Genomic DNA, 21,000 nt, shown 5'->3' on the forward strand with positions numbered 1-21,000 from the left:
TTAGAAACTGCCAGCTGTTAGAGCTTTGGAAAAGCCTGAGAACGGCACTATTGAAGCTCCAGCTCCCTGTATATAGAGCCCATGTGATGCCCTAATAATCATTCTGCACCCAAACTCTCAGTGTCTGCCTCTCAGACCAACCAACCCACTACATGTATCCTAGCTACTAAACCAATATTTCTGACATGCACATAACTAAAGTTCCTTCATACTCTGATGCTAATATGCTCCGTACTGGGCATTACACACTACTTCTCAATATGCATTCCTCCTAGATCAGTTTGAACAATCAGGGTTAGTCCACTGGGTGGACTAGGGGCCAGCCCTTCCACCACCTTCACAATGTATTCTGAATCCGACCACTTCTGATCTTCACCACTATCATCCTTCTCTAAGCCACAGTTTCTTTATCTGTACTTCTTCCCTAGCCTCCTATCTCTACTCCTGCACTTGCCCCTATAATTGATTCTCTGCAGGCAGAATGAGCTTTTTCAAAATGCAGATCAGAACACACTACTCTTCTCTTCAAAATCATTCAATACCTCCCTTAGAACAAAATCCAGCAGCCTTACCGAGACCTATAAGACCCTTCATGATCTGCCTTCCTTGCTAACTTGCTAATTCAGCTCCTTACATAACCTATTTTTCTTATTCTGTTCTAGCCACTTTGCTTTCCACAGAGTTTCTTGAACATGCCAAGCTCATTTCTGGCTCTGAGCTTTGGATTTGTTCTTCTCTCTGTACAGAAACAGATTTCCTCAGATATTCACATGCCTCCCTCCTTCAGTTCACTCAGGTGTCTGCCTAAAAGTCACTTTCTCAGATATGCCTTCTCTCTTCTCTGCCCACTCAACTTGAAATTCCTCCTTTAAAATATACATATTCTTCCTTCTCCTCTACTGTGTTTTTTCCCTAGAATTTGTCATAACCCAACATTAAATGTTTTGATAAATTTGTGTGCTTTTGGTTTCCCCAACTTGAATACAAACTCTATGTGGGCAAAGTTTTCATCAAGGTTAATGTTGAAGTATTTAAAAATACCTAGCATGTGCTTGGCAACATTAGATGGGCTCCCTAAGTGTTTGTTAAGTAAATAAGCTACTCAGTAAGTCATTCAAATTTGGTCAGTGACATGTGAGGGGGATATACATTAAGTGTCTTCTGAGGAAGACTCATCATTCCTAAGATAGACCCCTAGGAAGAGACAAGATTCTCTCTTCTTCCTCTGGATATGGTTGAAAATATGAAAATGTGTGGCTTGGAATTGCCTCAGCTACCTTTGAATCAGCCCAGGGAGGAAACCTATGGAAAGACTGAAGGATGTGAAGAAGTAAAAAGAACCTGAATCCTTGGTGATCTCACAGAACTTCTGACTTATCTCTATCAAAGCCATCCATCCCTACTAGGAGTGTGTAATTGTGAGAAAGAGTAAATGTGTAACTGCTTATGCTGGTGTTCTTAAGGATATTTCATTCATGGTTTCATTCTTCACAGCCAAGAGCAACTTGGCTAACACATGCACCTTTTCCAGCTCTTCCTATTACACAGTTCGATACACCTGACTCTTCAGACACATTAAAACTCCAGATGCCCAGCTAAATGTTCATCTGTGCTTTTGCTCAGCTATACCCTCAATCCCTTGCTTCTACACATGTGAAATTCTACTCAGCCTTGACACTCCCTCTTCTGTGGTCAAACTCAGAAGTTTCCTTCCCCTTCATGTCTTTGCTTGCTGCCTCATTACAAGCACTCTGCAATAACCTAATAATTCATTGCTTATTTTCTCCCTGGTTCCTATTAATTCAAGCTTCATGCTACAGTTATTTATCCCCATTCTTACCTTTATTCATTTAATCAGTTATTCATTCACCAATTTTATCAAGCATTTATTGCCAGACTTTGGCCATATATCAGTAAACAAAACATACACAAATTTTGCTCTATTGGAACCTGTATTTTTGTTGGTGAGGATGGAAATCATTCAATAAATAAATTAATTAAATAGTACATCAGGGAATCCATAGTTTGAAGAAAAATTAAAAAAAAAAAAAAGAGGAGTGGATAGAAAATACCAGAGTATGCGAGGGGGATTGCAATTTGAAAAAGGGGTAGTTCATGGAGGTGGCTCAGCTCACTGAGAGCTGACACATGAGCAAAGACTTGAATGAGTTGAAGCAGTGAGCCATCTACCTGGGGCAGACTGCTCCAGGTGAAGGGAACAGGCCCGAGGACAGAAGCACCCTTGAGCTTGAGGAATGGCAAGAAACCTTTATCCTCAGAACAAAATGAGTGTAGCAGTAAAGAACACATCTTGAGCACCTTGCCTTGCCCTAAGAATCCTGCAGTCACTCAGCCACTGAACTTTCAATAAGTGATTGCTGAAAGGGTATTTTACTTTGTACCAACTAGTTGTTTCTATTGATTGATTTAAAGATCATGTGCATCAAGAATCAAAATAGGATAAGGATATTTCATTCATGATTTCATTCTTCACAGCCAAGAGCAATTTGGCTAATGCATGCACCTTTTCTCACTCTTTTCTAGCCTTCATGTAACATTTTACTTCCATGTATTGTGAAACAGATTTGTTTTCTACCATTCAGGGAACTTTCCTGAGATATTTACAACTCCAAGTGTTTAGACTCACATGCTTTAGTCTTAATTTATTCCACATCAGCATAAGCTCTAGGTCTCCCAGGTTCATCTTCTTGAGGCTAGCAGATATCACAATCATACCTAGAAGTAACATAAATTACAGTTGTGAGATGAATAATCTAAAGAGATACTCATTTTGCTGATGCTTTGACTTTTGCTCTTGCCTCTGGACTGAAACACTGCTGCTCATATCAAAGATTTAGTCCTGGCTACTCCAGATCCATGGTAACATTAGGGATCAAGTATGCATCTTGGTGGAAGACCATCTTAGCTTCTATTGAGTTTTGATAACATGCCCATCACTCCTGCCACTCTGTTCCAACAGCATTACTCCAGGCATCTGGCCAAGAACTGGACAATCTTTTATCATTGCCTCAGATAGACGTATATCATTCCCATTGCCTACTGGAACAGAGCTACCTGCCAAGATATGTAACCAGGATTATACCATCCCACCTAAGACAATTCAGGCCTAGGTGATTAAGACCGCATCATAAGTCTGGGCATCTGTACTTGTGCATCAGCTCCTGAGGTCAGAGTCACTCAGTCCATCAAGAATAGTCTGATCATATTTTGGCCCACTGTGTTTGGCTTCTTTGATGTTCTGTGGTTCTCTATGAATATGTACGTACCCTTGTCAAGTACCCATTATACTTTCTTTTATTTTTTCAAGAAATATAGCTGCATAATTTTCTTACATTCTCATAATTAAGAAATCATTCAAGAAATTCTTCTAAAAACCAAAGATTTGTTTCAAGGTGCTTTGCTTTCATCAAGCTAAACAGAGGAGCGAGCCACCTTTAAACAACAGCTACTCTCATTAAATCACACACATTAAAAATTTTTTTTGTATATTGTTCATTTCTACATGTATTCTAATTAAGAGTTTTAGAAAAACTAATTCATAGAAAATATGTTTTGATTTCTAATTGGTAATTAGTAAGGACTTTGATTGTCAATTGGTAAGCTTGTGTAGAAGAAAAATCTATATTTAAAAGAAGTTGTATGATTATATTTGTAAGAAGTTGCATGCATTATTACGAAAGAACTGCATCATAGTCACATTTAAAATTGTTATTTCTGTAAAGTTAAGCTCAGATGTGTCACTTGTGATTATCAGAGCCCAGGGACAAGAATAGCCAAATACCAATAAAACTTCATGCTAAACTCACTGTGTCTAGATAAGCACTGATTTGAAGTTGTCACAGGAGAGTTCATTACAATGGCATAGAAATTCTATAGCTTGTCATTAACTTTTTAGCAAAATTCTTTAAATGAAGATGACTGAGAAATCTAGATATAAACATAGATGGTATGCAGAGATATGTACATACATATATTTGTGCATTGTATCAACATTTATTGAATACTTACTATAGGCTAGAGGGTGTTCTAAGTAGGGAGATGTGCTTGATCTACTCAGAAAGAAAAGAAAAATATATATACACAAATAATGGAAGTGTGATGAGTGGGAAGGATGTTACTTAGGTAATATGGTCAGAGAAGTACTGTAAGGAGGTAACACTTGAATTCAGACCTAAATGTTGAAAAGGATTCAATCATGTGGATGATTCCAGGAAGAATGATTTTAAAATGGAGAAAGTAAATGTTACAGAGTGCAGTTATGATATCATTGCACTGAGGAAGCTTTGAATACTTTTAAATTATTTAAGTGAATATACAGAGTCATGTTTAACCTTAGTTCCACCTCCCAAGAAAATTTATCCTCAGGTTATGATTTTAAAATTCTCAGTAAAACTTATCAGTATCACTCTCCACTGTAATTTTATATCAGATACTATTTTGGATGTTTGGATGATCCAGCTACTACCCTCCATGGTCTCCACAGAAGTGACCATGTGACACAGCTCTGGTCAACAGATGATCAGAAAAAAGCAAACTGAATGGAGCTTCTTATAAGCCTTTTGTTTTTCTGAGTAAATAACTTTTGCTCATTTGCCTGTACTTTTTTTAGACAAATGAAGAAAACTTCAATTTCTGAAATGAGAGACCTGAGAAAAAGCCAAGTGATCATGGAGATTCTGGATATTGCTAGGCTGAGGAACCATCACGATTTGTCAGATTTAAGATTTCATATTATGTGTAAACAAATAAACATTTATTCAAACTATTATTATTTGCACGTTTTGTTACTTTGAGCTGAAGCATTCCTAACTGATACAGGTGCATGGTGCTATGCTCTGACCTTAATCACATTCCTGATGACTTCTATTCATGCCTCTTTGGTTATGCCCTCACTTCCATTAAGCAATTGCTTCTTCACTGATGTGGAACTTAATCTTTGGGAAAAATATTTAACTTTATTCATTTTATGCATACTCAGATTTGGTACTTAATAATGTTTTGTTATTAATGATTTTTTAAGTTACACTTGTTAAAACACTTCCTTTGTGTTTATTTCTACAAAGAAAAAATAAGCATCATGCTTATTTTAGGTATTTTTTCATAGATGTAGCATTAAACCTTAGAACTGAAACACACACATTATAATCTTTTAACATTTTATAGACTATAGATTATAACATCAGAGCTGGGAAAACCCTTCTCTAGGATTTATTAAGTGATGCTTTAGATGTCTTTCTTGGGATGATTCACACAAATTTTACACAATTTGTTCAAGAAGGATGACTGAGTCTAGAAAGGGAAGAAGGTGAGTCATTCTCTCTATCCCTGCAGAGAATAAATAAGTCACTGTCACTGAACCTAGTAGCATCTTGATCTGATGTTCCCAAAGTATTGGTTTTCTTATATTATTTTTATATTTACATTTGAAAATAAAACCAAATAACCAAAATTATATTAACATTCACTTTATCTGTTAAATTATATTTTAAATATTTGAAAAATTTCCAAGTTTTATCAAATTTAATTATTTATATTTCTTCTATTTGGAAATTATTGTTAATAAAGGTTACCAAAACCAAATACTTTAAATACATTTTTGTATTCTAAGTTTCTTAGATAAAGTAAGAAGAGGCCCAATGGTGACAGAATAATGTATTGATGAGTCAGAAATCCAAAAGTTGGCTTTTTTTTTTTACAACCTCAGACAAATAGTTTCACCCTTTTAAACTTGTATTAAGCATGGTCACTTGATTTATCTTCTACCAGGATTGTACTCATTCAATGACTTATTTATTTTGAAGCTAGAGGAACTCAATGCCAGCCTTGTTAGAAGAAACTTAGAGATATATATTTATATGACATAGTCACTTCTTTTAGGCAATTTATAATCTAGCTGAGTGAATAAATAAAGTATATGTGAGACAGTCTATGGTATATTTCATGAGTGGTACTTATCAAAATAACTGTAAGAAATCATAACAATCTCTTCCAATTAGGTGATCAGGAAAGATTTCATAGTTTGAGTTTTGGCCTTGATGTTTTTGAAAGCTTTGGGAGCATGAATTCTAGAGTAAGACATTATATGTTCAATTTCAGCTCATCTGGAGTGTGTGCCTACTCACCAGTAGACATAACAGTACCTTACATCTATAAGGCTGATGAAAGATTTAAAAGAATTTAATATATTGAAAATCTTAGAACAGTGTGTCTTCAGTTGTATGTGCTTAAAAATGTTAACTATCATTTTAGTGGGAGAAGAGGTATGGTAAGCATCCTAAACAAGGGAAATCATGAGAGCAGATATCATTAGGAAGACTCATTTGACCTATTATGTGAGTTTCGTAGAGCTGCTGCAACTCATTAGCACAAAGTGGGTGACTTATAACAAGAGACGCAATTTTTTTTCACAGTCCTGGAGGCCATACTTACTGACACCTTGATATCAGAAAGCCACACTCCATCCAAAGGCTTTGGGGGAAAATCCTACATTCTTTCTTCTAGCCTCTGGTGGCTTCTGGTATTTTGGTGGGCTTTTAATTTTTTTTAAATGTTTTATTTATTTATTTATTTATTTTTGAGAGAGGGAGAGAGACAGCATGAGCAGGGGATGGACAGAGAGAGAGGGGGACACAGAGTCTGAAGACAGGCTCCAGGCTCTGAGCTAGCTGTCAGCAAAGAGCCCGACACGGGGCTCAAACTCACAAACCTTGAGATCATGAACAGAGCCAAAGTCAGATGCTTAACTGACTGAGCCACCCAGGTGCCCCTCTTGGCTTGAATAATTCCACTCTCTGCCTCAATCTTCACATGACTGTCTCTTATGTCTTCCCCCTGCCTCTTTTTTCAAGAATGCTTGTTATTGGATTTAGAGGCACTCTAGTCTAAGATGCCCTCATTTTGAGATCCTTAATTACATCTGCAAAGACCCTTTTCCCAAATAAGTTCACTTTCACAGATTCCAAGTAGACATGTATTTTAGGAAGTCACCTTTCAATTGAAATATCTACTTATAGAAATTTAAAAGTTCATATAGAGGAGCTTTAGAATATAGGTAGAAAAGTGAGAAGTGGCTTTCGATGCTTGGACATACGGTTAATAATTTTATAGACATTGGAATTCTATTGCAAACTTGAGGGACAAGATGAGGACTGCAATTTGGAAAGATTAATCTGGTGGCAGAATGCAGAATTTGCTGAGTAGGGAAGAAATGCAGATATATGTAAGGGAGCTCACAGTGAGCTAAGAGTTGGTCCAGGGTCGTGATGCCGAAAATTAGAATGATATTTTGAGCCAAAAATTTTAAGACTTGGATGAAAAATTGGTTTTGATTGATTAATATGGGACAACTTAAGGGCTCCTCTCAGATTTTAAGTGTTAGTTACTCAAAGAATGCTAGAAGCATTTTCAGAAGTATAATTCAGTCCAGAGAGGGAGCTATGGTGAAGAGAAGGGGATCCATATTTTTGAAAGACATATTGAATTTGTGCTGGGGATTCAGGACTATAACCTAGAAAAGAATAAGAACTTGAGAGAGAAATTTGAGAGTCACATTATAATTATGATTCATGAAACAATGAGATTAGATAATGTTCCTCAGAAAGTTTATAGCCAAAGGCTTTGAGAGACTGTTCAGAGATAGTCCTTAAAATGCCATATATAGTAATGTTATTTGGGAACCTGGCTAACAAAAGAGACAAACTGTAATTTAACTCTTATTCAACCATTCTGCCAAAACTCATCCATATAAGATAAAACAAATATAACAACTTGCCTCTCTTTTCCGTCTTTAGTAGGCAAATGGCCTAACTTCAATCAGCTTTGTTTCTGAGTTACAATTACTCCAATTACTATGGTATCTGGTCATCTCAGCAAAAGCTCAACAAAAGCATGCTGTCAACATTTTGGGTCATTTCAATCCATCATCTTGATAAAGGTCAAGCATGGCAAAAAAAATGTTTTTCTGTTCTCTTCATCAACATATTTGCTTTCTCTTTCTTGTAGATCAAAAATATTGATTTGCCATACTAATATGACGGACAATATAAACTTTAGAACATTTTTCGGTATTGATAGCATAGGAATATGCCTTGCCAATAGAGTAATACTTATTTTATTAAAGAAAATCTACTCCTGTACTTACTACATTGTTGTCAAGAGCTGTATCAGACATTTTAAAAAGTATATACCCTATAGAGAGGAAAGACCTCAGTACATAATAAATAACAAATAAATAATATATAATACGTCACTAAGCAGAATAATGTTGGCAAAAGAGGAGAAAGGAAAGCTGGAGGAAGTTTAGCAGAAAGAGGTAGAGATGCAGGAAAATCAACAGAAGGACATTTAGCAGGGCACAGTCAGAAAGGACTATCTCCACATTAGTGTTTCTCAAAGTGTGATTTTTTGGACCACTAGGGCTTGTTAAAAAGGTAGCTATCTGGACCCTAATTCTGAGGATTGCTATTCTTTTTCTGAGGAATTTCTATTTGCTTTGCTACTGAGGGAACATCCCTCTAAAAACCCTTTAGAAGAAGCCAGTGTAGAAAGAACTCTGGCTAACCAACCCAGGAGTGGCCTGAAGTAGGCAGTTAGAGCAGTTGCTGTCTCTCCTGTCTTCAGGTCATTTTCAAGTGAAGAGATGCTCAGGCTGATGGGAAGCAGAATTTCCCTTCAGGCCGCCGTCACGCTAAAAAAACACGGTTAAGTGAGCTTCACCTGCAAAGCCAACCAATTGATCCTAATATGGCTTTCCAATCCTCCACAGCTCATCTGAGATCTGACATTCATTCAGTAAATAAAATTCTTTAACCCTTATCAAAGAGATAAGGCTTTGCTGAAAATGAGTATTTCTTGTTTTAGGCAAACAACTGTTGTCAAAGCATGAATCAAATGATGCGAAATAAACAAAAATAACCTTACATCGTGATAGAGCAGGGCAGTAAAGACACCTGGAGGGCAGCAGATGACTAGCTTGGTATAGAAGGGAGAAAAAAGACATTAGAGAGAGACATAGATTCTACTTTGGAATTTTATGATGTCAAAAAGATGTTCATTCTTCTGCACTCTCAGATTCCCATCCTGTGAAATGGAGAGGACTATTGCCGGTATCGGGGGTGCTTCAAGGATTACATGTAACAGTATTGCCCTGGAGCACTCTAGGTATTCAATGAAGAATATTTCTTTTTTCTTTCCTGGATTTGAGAAGTGTTTTATCCTTGAAAGGGTACAAACAATTTGGAAAGTAGAGAAGAATAAAGTGTAATCACACTTGAAGTCTTCTCATTTTGTTCAAGATATGCCTTGCAAATGTAACCTGGAAAATGACAGGCGGAGAGGATACAGGTTAGACCTAAAATATAACCTACCCCTGTGCATTAGCATCATGATCTGGTTCTTGTGTGTCACCCAGCAGGAAATATGGGAGAGTCAATTTTAGAATGAAAGTCCTGACTCAAGCATTTTACTTTTTTTTTTAATTCATTTTTAAGTAGGCCCAATGTGGGGCTCAAACTCACAACCCTGAGATCAAGAGTGATTTGCTCTCCAGACTTAACCAGCCAAGTGCCACTTGATTCAAGCATTTTAAAGGCCAGTATCACCATTTTTTTTGACTCAGGCCCCACTCACTTTTTCATCCTTTGACTTTTAAATCATGCTCCTCATCTAAGATATTAGACTAGGTGATCTTTTTCTATTCCTACATCTGCTGAACTCCTTGTCCTCTCCCCTCAGTTTTATAAATGTTCTCTCCATCCCTGTAGGTAGAGGAGGTGCATTGATTTCAAATGAAATATATTGCAAACCAAAAGTCCTACAATTCTGTGAAGAATGCAATCATGACAATGAATGAGTTGGGTGGATTTTTTGTTTGCTTGTTGGTTTTTTAGATTTTTAAACCCAGAACTATTTGTCTCACATGCTTTACAATTTACGTTTAAAAAGCCTGGTTTTACAGGGAGAAAGTTTTGATCGAGAGGTTATCTCTGTAAACTGGTTGAGATGCCCAGCTTTTGCCTTTGTCCCCAGCCAAATGCAGTATTGGAAATAAATGTTTTATCCACTGGGGGTCATTAAATCCAACAAAAGTTTTAAAAGGGTTTGATTGTTTATATATATATATATATATATGAATATATATCCAAAATATATTTAAGAGTGATTTATCATGCTGTTCTTATATGTCATTGGCCATAATTTAAAAGGTATTTAATGGTCAACAACTGGGTATCTTAGTGATAAAGGAGAAGGCATAGTGCTATTAGAGTTTATAATAGGAGACACTGATCTGCTTCTGGGAGTTTTATAAGCCCTCTCAAGGAAGTGTTTAATTTAATGAAAATCTGAAAAATGAGTCACCTCAGACACAGGGTTGGGAGCTTTCTGTAGATAAGAAAGCAGTGTATACATAATCCTGAGGTAGGAAGGGGCATGGTGCATGCTAATTTGTCTGCAAGAAGTGAGACAGAGGAGTAATAGCTGAGTGCTGACCAGGGAACAGTAAGCAAGAAGAACCAGCATATGCAGCCTTCTGAGACACAATACACATTTTGGTCTTGCTCTTAACAGCAAGGGTAAGTCATGGAAAGGCTTTAAGCAGGATATAGACATGGTCATACATCTAAATTTTTAAAGTACTACTTTATGATCCTGAAAGAAGATTGATTGAAAAAGTAAAAGTAGATAGAGGGAGATTAGGTAAGGAGTCTTTGCAAAGCCAGCTAGCATCCAGGGAGGGGGTGAGGGGAATCTTGAGTGTATTTATAGGGGTAGTGATGAGAGTCATGCTTTGGATGCAAAGGAGTGAGTGACTTTTAGATGCATTCATAGTAAAATTTGACTTGAAAATATATTGGAGAAATAAGAAATAGGTATTTCAATGATAGCCCTCAAGTTTTGGCTTCTAGTTTGCTCATCAGATGGATGGATGGATAAGGGCTTTGACTCTGGTACACACATGAGGATATAAAGATCAATTATATGTAGGTAGATAGGTCTTGCATTTGGGTAGTATTAATCCAAACTGGCTAATGGAAAGGAACATAGTATAAGCTTGTTTAGGTGACTTTTGTAAGCTAGGATCAGGAAGCTTCCCTTATGGTTGTGAAGACCTGAGATTTTTCTCAACAAGTCCCAGGGAATTTAAAAATTATATATGGTCAAGTAATATGTTTCTGCCTATTTTGGTTCTTGCCAACCACAACGTATATGACCAGTTATTCCTTTCATCCATCTGTCTCAACCAAATACACCCAAAGTTCAAACCATCACTCGTGTCAGTGAGGCAAGACAATAATCAACATGTGGATATTTAGGGCACATATTATTGATGTACAAATCCATGTTTTGACATTAGGACCTTGGATAATTTATATACTTCTTTGTACGGCAGTTTTATATAAAATTAAAAATTGTAATGAAACTTACTTCGTTGAGTTGTTGAGAGAGGTAAATGAGCTACTACCTGTAAAGTGCTTAGGAAAATGCTTTACCTTAGTCCTACTGGCCTTCACTCATCTACTCAGTGTTGTGGTGACTGTATTAAGAGTCTTGTACATGATACTGAGATCTAGACCATAGGTATTTTCTTAGAATATATCTGGCTACACTAAACAAGGCTGAAGGAGGACAAAGTTTCAGAGTAGAAATTATGATTTCCATTTTGGAATATTTATTTTTAGCTAACTATGAGGTATCCAAGTGAATATTTTGAGACATCTGTGAGATATACTGTCTGGTATTCGGAGGAGGTCTGGGATAGAGATAGAAATTAATGCTAATAATACGGATGGAAAAGGAAAGAACTGATATGGATGAAATCACTCATGGAGGAAGTAAGCAATGATGTTTCCCAGGAAAAAGGTTCTATGGTGAGAATTAACATATATGAAGTTTATTAGAGAGCACTCAGGATCAAAAAAATATGAAACCAAAAAAGTCTGGAATGGACATGTGAGAAGTTAGACTATGATAAGTAAAAAAGGCCTCAGATCACACCACAGGGATGCTAAAAGTAGAACAGAATTTCAGAATTGTCCAAAAGTAAGGAAAGCTTTCAGCCCATTGTAGTCCTGTGTTTGCCAGTTGTAAATGAAGTTTCCTCCAACACACAAAGACTCTCCATGCATTGGCTGCAGCTGGGCAAATGGGTGCTACTGTTCTAGATTTGGGAAACAAGTGACAGCATCCTCCACAAGTGAAAGAGAAAAGGTGTTAAGATCAACCCTTGAAGATCTCCAGCTTTTACAAATCCAGAAGATGAAGATAATCCAGGAAAGCAGAGTTAGAAAGGAGGGTAGGTCAGATGAGGAATCTGTCACTAGCAAATATATTTCAATGAACAATGAGCTAAACAATTTTTACATTTAAAAAATTCACACACTAGGGCAGTGTTACTCCAAATGTGGTTATGGACCATAGGAGTTAGTTTCAATAGTGCATTTCAGTCCTCTTACAGAAAAATCTTTTGGGCAGATCTCAGATCTACTCTTTTTTCCTCCCTCAAAATAGACTATTTTTAACAACTATTTCAAGTGTACAGAAAAATTGGGAGGATCATATAGAAAATCCCTCTATATCCCTCACATATCTTCCCCTATTACGAATATCTTACATTAATACAGTGTGTTTGTTGCAACAGATGAGTCTATGTTGACATAATAACTTTAAAAGATTTATCAGATTTCTTTAACTTTTTCCCTCAAGTCTTCTGTCTGTCCCAATATACTGCATTATATATATAATTGTTACATTTCATTAAGCCCTTCTTGGCCATGAAAAGTTTCTCGGACTTTCTTTTTCACTGACTTTCAGAATTGAGGAACACCGATAAAGTATCATATACAACACACCAACAAAAGCACACTTGAAATTTATCTGATCTATTTCTCATAAGTAGACAGAGGTTATAAGTTTGAGGGGAGACAATGAAAGGGATTAATTCCAATTTATGTCACATATCAAGGATACATACTGTCAACATAACTTATGACTGTGGATGTTGACCTTGATCACCGGGCTGAGGTACTGTTTCTCAGGTTTCTTCACCATAAAATTACTTTTTCCCTTTTTTTCTCATACCATACTCATTGGAAAGGATTCACTATGCTCCCACCACACTTAAACCCATATTTCTTAGCGCAGAGTATCTATATAAGCTATTTGGAATTCTTATGCATGGAAGACTTGTCTCTTCTCTTCCATTTCACTACTTTATCCAATCATTTATTTATATCAGTATAAACTCATGGATATTTATTTTATACTTTGGGCTGTAATCTAATCCTACTTTGCTCTGCTCAAATTTTTCAGCTTTGTCATTGGGAGCTCCTTCAATTGTCTTCTATGTCTCTTTGAGAGTCTCATTAAAGTGGGTTTTATTGTTCATTCTTTTTTAGCACTTTCTTACTTTCTGGCACAATGAGATGCTCTGGGCTCACCCATTTTGCCTCAGGTAAAGAAGCAGCCAGTTTTCTGAGGAGCCGTGTTTCCTTTTATTGGAGAAAAGCATCAGGCACCAAGATCTCTGTGCTAGGTGAGCTCATTGCTTCTGGGGTGCCATTTCTTTTAGGTGCACTCAGCTTACAGAACAAGAAAATATATGCTCATATTAACCTGTGTATATACACATAAGTGTAAGTCTTTTAATATGTAACCATCTGTATCTAAAGTTATTAAGCTAACTATATTAAGCTAAATGAATTCTTACGGGTATCTCCAACTCTATTCTATCTCCACATGAGTCATTCCAGGCTCTTCGCCTCACTTACCTGTCAATTCCCACTCCAGCAGTGATAATCTGGCTCCTACCATCCACTATCCATTTATTTTTCAACTCAAATATATATATATATATAGATATATATATATCAGAATTGTTAACGTGTACCCTCCACCACACACATTTTCTTAACAAGCTTTTGGCTGTTTCTTGTACATATTGAAGTGTTATGATATGTTAGCCACATTGAATAAATAATCCCTAAATCTAATTATATACCCATTTTTCTTCCTTTGTAAGATTAAAACTTCTGTCTTCCTAAAAGGATCATAATTTTGCATTTTTTGTATTTTATATATTTAATGTTAAGCATTAAGAGTAAATGTGGTTTATATTAACTTTAACTTGAGACCAATTGGTAATAAAAGAGAGGTAAATAGCCTTAGCAGCAGTCACAACAATAATTTTTTTCTGCATTTCATCTCTTTTTGTTAATAGCAAGTCATAGATTTCTCATTTTGAATGTAATTAGGTGATATTATCCACCTCTGCAGAGTCTCCTTAGTAATAGCAGTAAATGTAACTCAAAAGAAGTATAAAAAAGTGAGCAGTTCACTGACTAACAGAAGAAATGCTTGAAACAATCTTTAGGATTTGGCTAGCAGTGACCTACATAAACTAGCTTATGGGGGAACACCAGGCAGAGGTGGTTTAGATTAGGGCTGTGTCATGGGAACCCAGGAGAGGAAGCAGGCAGGCCTCAGAAGAATGGTGAAATGAGGGACTTGAACGTCATCTTGCCTTTTGTTTTCACATCCCTGTTCACGCTGTACGTCCTTATTTTTCCCTCTGGCCTCTCTGGTTCCTATGTCTGATAAAAGATGGCTAGTCTATGCTTCCTGACCTTGTGTTTTCCTGGTTCACCCACACCAAACAACAATCTTTTCACGTGCATATTTTTAGTCAGAAACTGAGCAGCCTCTGATTTATTCCACTGAGTTCATAAGCAAAAGGGGTGCACTGAGCTCCAAGGTTGCTGGCTGGGGGGGAGTCAGGGTAAAGAAAGGGTAGCTGTGACTGGCCAGTAGCTCCAAAAGTATCCACTGCAAAACCTAATTAGATGTCGAACCTGGAGCTGCATTTGTGAATAAAGTAACACTTCTACCTGAATCAAAATGATTGGCTGATTTCTACTTTCTGAAACTTGGTAGTTTGTTTCAGTTTCAGTAGTTTGCCTGAGCCATTTCTCTGGTATATTATTTTGTCCAATAATCTTTCCATTTAATTTCTGTAACATTAAATTCATTCATCCTTGATGAGTCATCACCAGGGTCAGCCTCTTGACGGTCGCCGAATTGCTATTCCCAAACACCTATCTGGGAGTGAGAATGGTTGCTCCCAGAGTTCCCATAAACTAAAAAAATTGCCCAGTGTGATTCCTTATTATGTGCCCTATCCGAAAGGATAAACACTCTAGCCTTTCCATGCTTCTCAAAGCTCACATTTTCTACTCCTGGAACATTTACTGATCACAAAATTGCCATTATTCTAATACCTTGGAGATTCAGAGAGCCCAGCTGAACTCAGTGGGCATCTAAAAAGAATAAAATAAAGGTCCACACAGACACAGCACAAATCCACCTTCAGAATTACTTTTCTCACTTGAGGCAATGTTTTGTGATTGAATCCCTCAAGTGAGAGAAGAATTAACCTGAGTGGTTTACAACTTAAAGTATGCTCTTTAAGAGTTACTGAAATGTGAGGAACATGTATACTTTTCCACAAGATGAGTTAAAAAAAAAAAACCCAACTATGTGGTTTTGTCCCGTCAAAAGACAGTGGAAACTTACCTTCCTATCTCCCACTTGACTTAAAAAAATATTGAGTGCTGTAGAAGTTACATAATGTGTTCTTTTATGCCTAAAAAAAGCAATCTCTTCACTTTTCACGAACTTCTTTTTTTTTAATTTCTAGAGTTTACCCAGTTCCTCGTCAAGCAAGACAGCACCCTCACTAGCAGATGACAGAGTTGTATTGTTAAGACACAAATGCCCAGTTTTTTGATGTCAGATACACGGTGCACACTAATACATTCAGAGAGAGTATATTGGCTCTGAAATGTTCTATTGTTGAGTCTACAAGTTGCTATCACTTTTTTGAGCCCTTGGATACCATTAAGATGCATCCATTTAATGTCAATTAATATATTAGTTTGACTGTTTTTAAGGCCAGTGCTCTCTAAGGATGATGCTCTTTTGAAATTAACACTAGGCTAATACATAAATGTTCACAAATATGTTCACCTAGGCTGGAACAACTAAAACCCAACTAGACACTTCCTGGAGAGGGAGGCAGAGAGACAGATAAAGGGAAGAAGGCATGGAATGGGATTAGACAATTTCCTTTCTGAAATAACAAGAGTTAAAAATCTGTACAGTGGCACATGGAATATATTACTTAACATCCATTTTTAAGCCTGAGTACACTGAATCATATGGATGGACAGTTTTGCTGGCAGCAAACACAGAGAGGCCTCAAGGCAGCAAGTATATGCTAAATATAAGGTCCTGGGGGAATATAGTAACAATTATACATGGGCAGTAGTCTTAAAGAACCTAATAAAGATACCCAAAGTAATTTATTTCATTAATACTTATTAAATGGAATGTATTTTACATTTTTTAAATGTAAGAACCAAAATATTATGTATTCATTGGTGTTGGGAACCATGACAAGAGAAAAATTTAAAGTCAGCATCCAAAGAGAAATCAATAAAGATAAAAATGTATTTCTAACTGTATTTATAGGGTTCCTAAGCATTAAAGAAAGGGAAGGTGATGAAAAGTGGGGGAATCTCTATTTTAGGCATATATGAATTCATTATGTAACTCCTGCAGCACAGAAATTTTAAAATTTGCATATAGTGTCACTTGCCAAAAGCAGAGAATCTATGCAAAACCACAGATGGAAGCTGTTAGCTGGAATTTCGTCTTCAGTTTATCATCATTAGATATTAATTGGAATGGATCAGTACCTACCTGCAGGCTCTTACAAGAAAAGGGCAAAGTTAATCAGTTCACAGATCACAGTTCAACCGGGTATAAGGAGAACATCACAAGTCATGGGAAATATTTGGCATCTACTCTTTAAAATTAAATTGGCTATGCTTGATTAATTGCAGAGTGTGTAAAAGGAAACTCTGGTTCTCTAAGAAGCCGAAGTCAGGAATACAGAAGAGAGAGTTCATCACACTCTTATACCAGTTCTGGAATAATCTCCCTGAAAACCTAGCAAAATGGAGGCAAGAGAGAACATTTGCCCAACATTTCAAAACTAAGCTCCCTCCCTCTGAATTTTAGCAATCTTGGAATGTTTGTAATAATAAAATTCACAAGTATTCTTTATGAAGCTATTGTTCACATTACAGTATATATTAGGTATATTCATTTTATTACCAAGATGGAATAGACATTTATTTTTTTTTAAGGATTGTTCTATGTCTCAGTTTTTACCTTCAAAGTGTTTAGTGTCCTATGTATTACCTTATATTTAACCAACCTCAGTGTAATGGGAAGGAAATTTAAGGACAAAAAAATTAAAAAGAAGAAAGGGCACAAGTGAGGAAGGAGGATGTATTATTATTTTTTGGCTTCTGGTTTTATATAGTAACTTGGAGGCATTTGCTTCAGGAAGTCCAGATTCTGACCTCACAATTTCCTCACTCTGCACCATTCAGATGCTAAATTCTATACTACACAATTCTTAGGAGGATCAAATAAAATCATAAACTCTGAAGCGTTACTCACACTGCACATTAAAAATCACTTTTCAAGCTTATGTGAGAGTGGGAGAATGGATGGATGAGAAAGATATATACAAAATGAATGGTGTCCCAAATTAATTGGTAGAAAAAGGAGTGATAACATAGAGAAAAGCATCCTCTCACACCATTTGTCATCAAACTGTCATTTTCTGCAGCTTGTTTCTTCTTTCTTCTTCTGGCAGAGGTTGGCATTGGTAGACCAAATTTCATTTATTCATTTCCTTGAGGGTAGCTCAATGGATTTCTTAAAGAGAGAAAGGTGGAGAAGAACATGATTGACATATGTAGGCAGTCCCTCTGGGAAAGTCAGTCTACTGGAAAAAAGAAAATGGAAAGCGTTGGGGTGCCTGTGTGGCTCAGTGTGTTAAGCATCTGACACTTGATTTTGTCCAGGTCATGATTTCAGGGTTGTGAGATTGATCGAGCCCCGTGTAGAGCCTGCATCGGCAGCCCATTGGGCTCTGTGCTTAATATGGAACCTGCTGAAGATTTTCTCTCTCCCTCTACTTTTCTCTCCCACTCACACACACTCTTTTTCCCTTTAAAAAAAAAAAAAAGGAAAGTTTTAACAATTCTATATACCTCTCAACTATCAATTCCTTGGTAGAGAAATAGCTCTCTCATATACAATAACATTGATAGTCATCCAGTTGTTTCCCAGGCTTAAGTTTTTGAGCACTGGCTTTATTAAATGAACCAATGAGTAACAAGGGTGTTCTTGGTATTACTAGTCAATAAGTGAGAGAGTGAGATGAGAGGAATTTAGTACAGCCTTACCCTGAAGAATTTGCAAATTTTTAGAAAATATGACAAATATACAAGTGATAAACAAAGTGAAGGTCACACAAAAGTATATACATTATTTTCCAAGCACCAAATTATATGGTAGTGGCTATGAAACACCGTCAGAAATAGGAAAGGAAAGGGGAAGTAAAGGCAAAGTGCTCTCTGGTCCCTTACAACTTTTCAAACAGAGAGGAACTTAGAAATGAACTATGTAAGTCCTTGCTTATGTACACAAAGACTCCAAGCTTATAATGTGGCTTAGTTAGACGTGAAGTCAAAACTGGAATCCTCATTTTCAATACTCTAGGCACCCTGTATTAAGCAAAACTTTACCTTGGCAGTGAAGGATGAGGATGTTTTGGATGACAAGAGGAACGAGTACTTCAGGCAAGCAATTAAGTAAACTATAAAAAGAATAGTCGTAGTATCTGACTATATTGTGTTATATCAATGGATCTATTATGAAAGTAGTTTTACTGATTTAGAAGATTTATTACATAAATAAATAACTTTAACCAGAAATACATACCTGCTGGATTAAAAACCTGTAGATAATTTACCCATGCAAAGAAATCTATTTTATACTTTGGTCCTTTACATGTCCAGAAGAGTAGATGGCAGAAACATTAGTAATCTTACAATCAATACTTTTGACTGACAAAGGATGATTGTGAATTACAGTGGTTCCCCCAACCCCTTCCACAGTTTGGCTTTCTGAAGTTTGAGTTACCCTGGGCAATGAGGTCCTGAAGAAGATGATCCTCCTGATGTAGCATCAGAAGGTCGAGAACCATCCTAACGCTAGGTTAACAATAGTGACGGCACTCACCCTACTTAATCTCTTCACGAAGTCATTTTATCATCTCACGTCATCACATCATTTCACATTTCACATCATCAAGGATGAGTACAGTACAATGAGATATTTTGAGAGAGACTTGACCTCACACATTATTAGTTATTATGGTTAATCTCTGGGCCTAAATTATAAATAAAACTTTGTCACAAGGATGTATGTATAGAACAAGACATAGTATACACAGGGTTCCAGGCTGCCTGGGTGGCTCAGTTTGTTAAGCCTCTAACTCTTGATTTCAGCTCCGGTCATGATCTCATGGTTCATGAGACTGAGCTCCTGCTGACAGTGCTGAGCCTGCTTGTGATTCTCTCTCTCTCTCCCTCTCTCTCTCTCTCTCTCTGTCTTTCTCTGTCTCTTTCTCTCTCTCCTCTCAAAATAATAAATTATCATAAAAAAATTACATAAGGTTCATACTATCTATAGTTTTTGGCATCCACTGGGGGTATTGGAAGGTATATGCCCTCTGCTGTTGATAAGGGGATACTACTGAATATGCATGGAAATTGAATTTCCAGTCCTCAGACTACCACAAATTAGTTATGCAACATTGACATCGTCATCTGAAAAGGAGAGGTAGCTAATCTCAGATTGCGTAAGTCATCTGAGACTTAAGTCATCTGAGTCATTCCAAATTTATGAAGGAAAATCTGTTTGAGCAATGGGGAAACATGATTTGTGAGCTTATATTTGAAAGAAGGGCAGTGTAAAAAAGTCATAAATGCTTACTTTATATCTACTTAAGACTAGTTTTTCTCTTTGATTTCTAATTGTTTAAAATTCTTATCATGATTTTGTCCTGTTTTCATGGGTTTTCTGTTGGTTCAGAAAACATTTGTCTAGCACACACTCTGCTTCAAACACTGTGCTGAGTGCTGAAAATAAGGAGATGAGAAACAGCCCTTTCCCTAAATAGAGACAAGGGATAATTCAGGTACAAAAAATAAGGCACCTTTCAGGATCTGTTATACTCAAGTTCTTAATTACTTTAAATGCTACTTAATTCAATACTCCTAAAAATGTGTAAGTTATTATACATTTATGAAAGAGGAACTGAAACAGTACCTAGCATAGAGTAAAATTCACAAAAAATTAGAAAAGAATATATAAAATATAATGCAAGTAGAAAATGACTTCATATTTTTAAAAAAAATCTTTGAAATGATTGTCTTTCTTTTTCCATCTTATGTTGAATTTAAACTTATAAAATTTACAAATTTAATTTAAACTTTAAAAATCCCCTTAAAATGATTTATATGCTGAAACGTTTACATTTAAATAAATTATCTGAAAATAAATAAGTGCATTTTACTTATTTCCCCAATTGTTTTTGGAAAGACTTCTGCTCAGGGCACTGAGTAAGCTTTTGCAGTGCAATGAAAAAATGTAAACTATTCATTTATATATTTAAAAAAACACAAAAGAAAGCAGAATTACTGCAAGTTTAATTAGCACACAAGCTGTTTAGCCTTTGGTTCTGTGCTCCTACTGGCAAACTCTTAGTTATCCTAAAGACTTCTCTCAAAAGCCCCTCCTATTCAATCGTCAACACAATTTAATAAGCCATAGAGCTCTGTTAGATATTGAGAAAACAAGATGAAAAGGTAAGGTCCTTGACCTCAAGATGTTACTGATCTATTTAAAAAAAAAAAAAAACAAAAAAAACAAAAAAAACAGTATCAAAGAAAAAAAAGAGTAAAAAAAAAGGCCACTTATAATTATCCAAATATGAGATTTAACGTAAGGAAATAGAAGCATAAAAATGTATTGGGAAGTGTGGTAGAAGTAGTCTCCCCC

Source organism: Crocuta crocuta, unplaced genomic scaffold (assembly GCF_008692635.1).
Source record: "Crocuta crocuta isolate KB4526 unplaced genomic scaffold, BGI_CrCroc_1.0 scaffold216, whole genome shotgun sequence".
Lineage (NCBI taxonomy): Eukaryota > Metazoa > Chordata > Mammalia > Carnivora > Hyaenidae > Crocuta > Crocuta crocuta.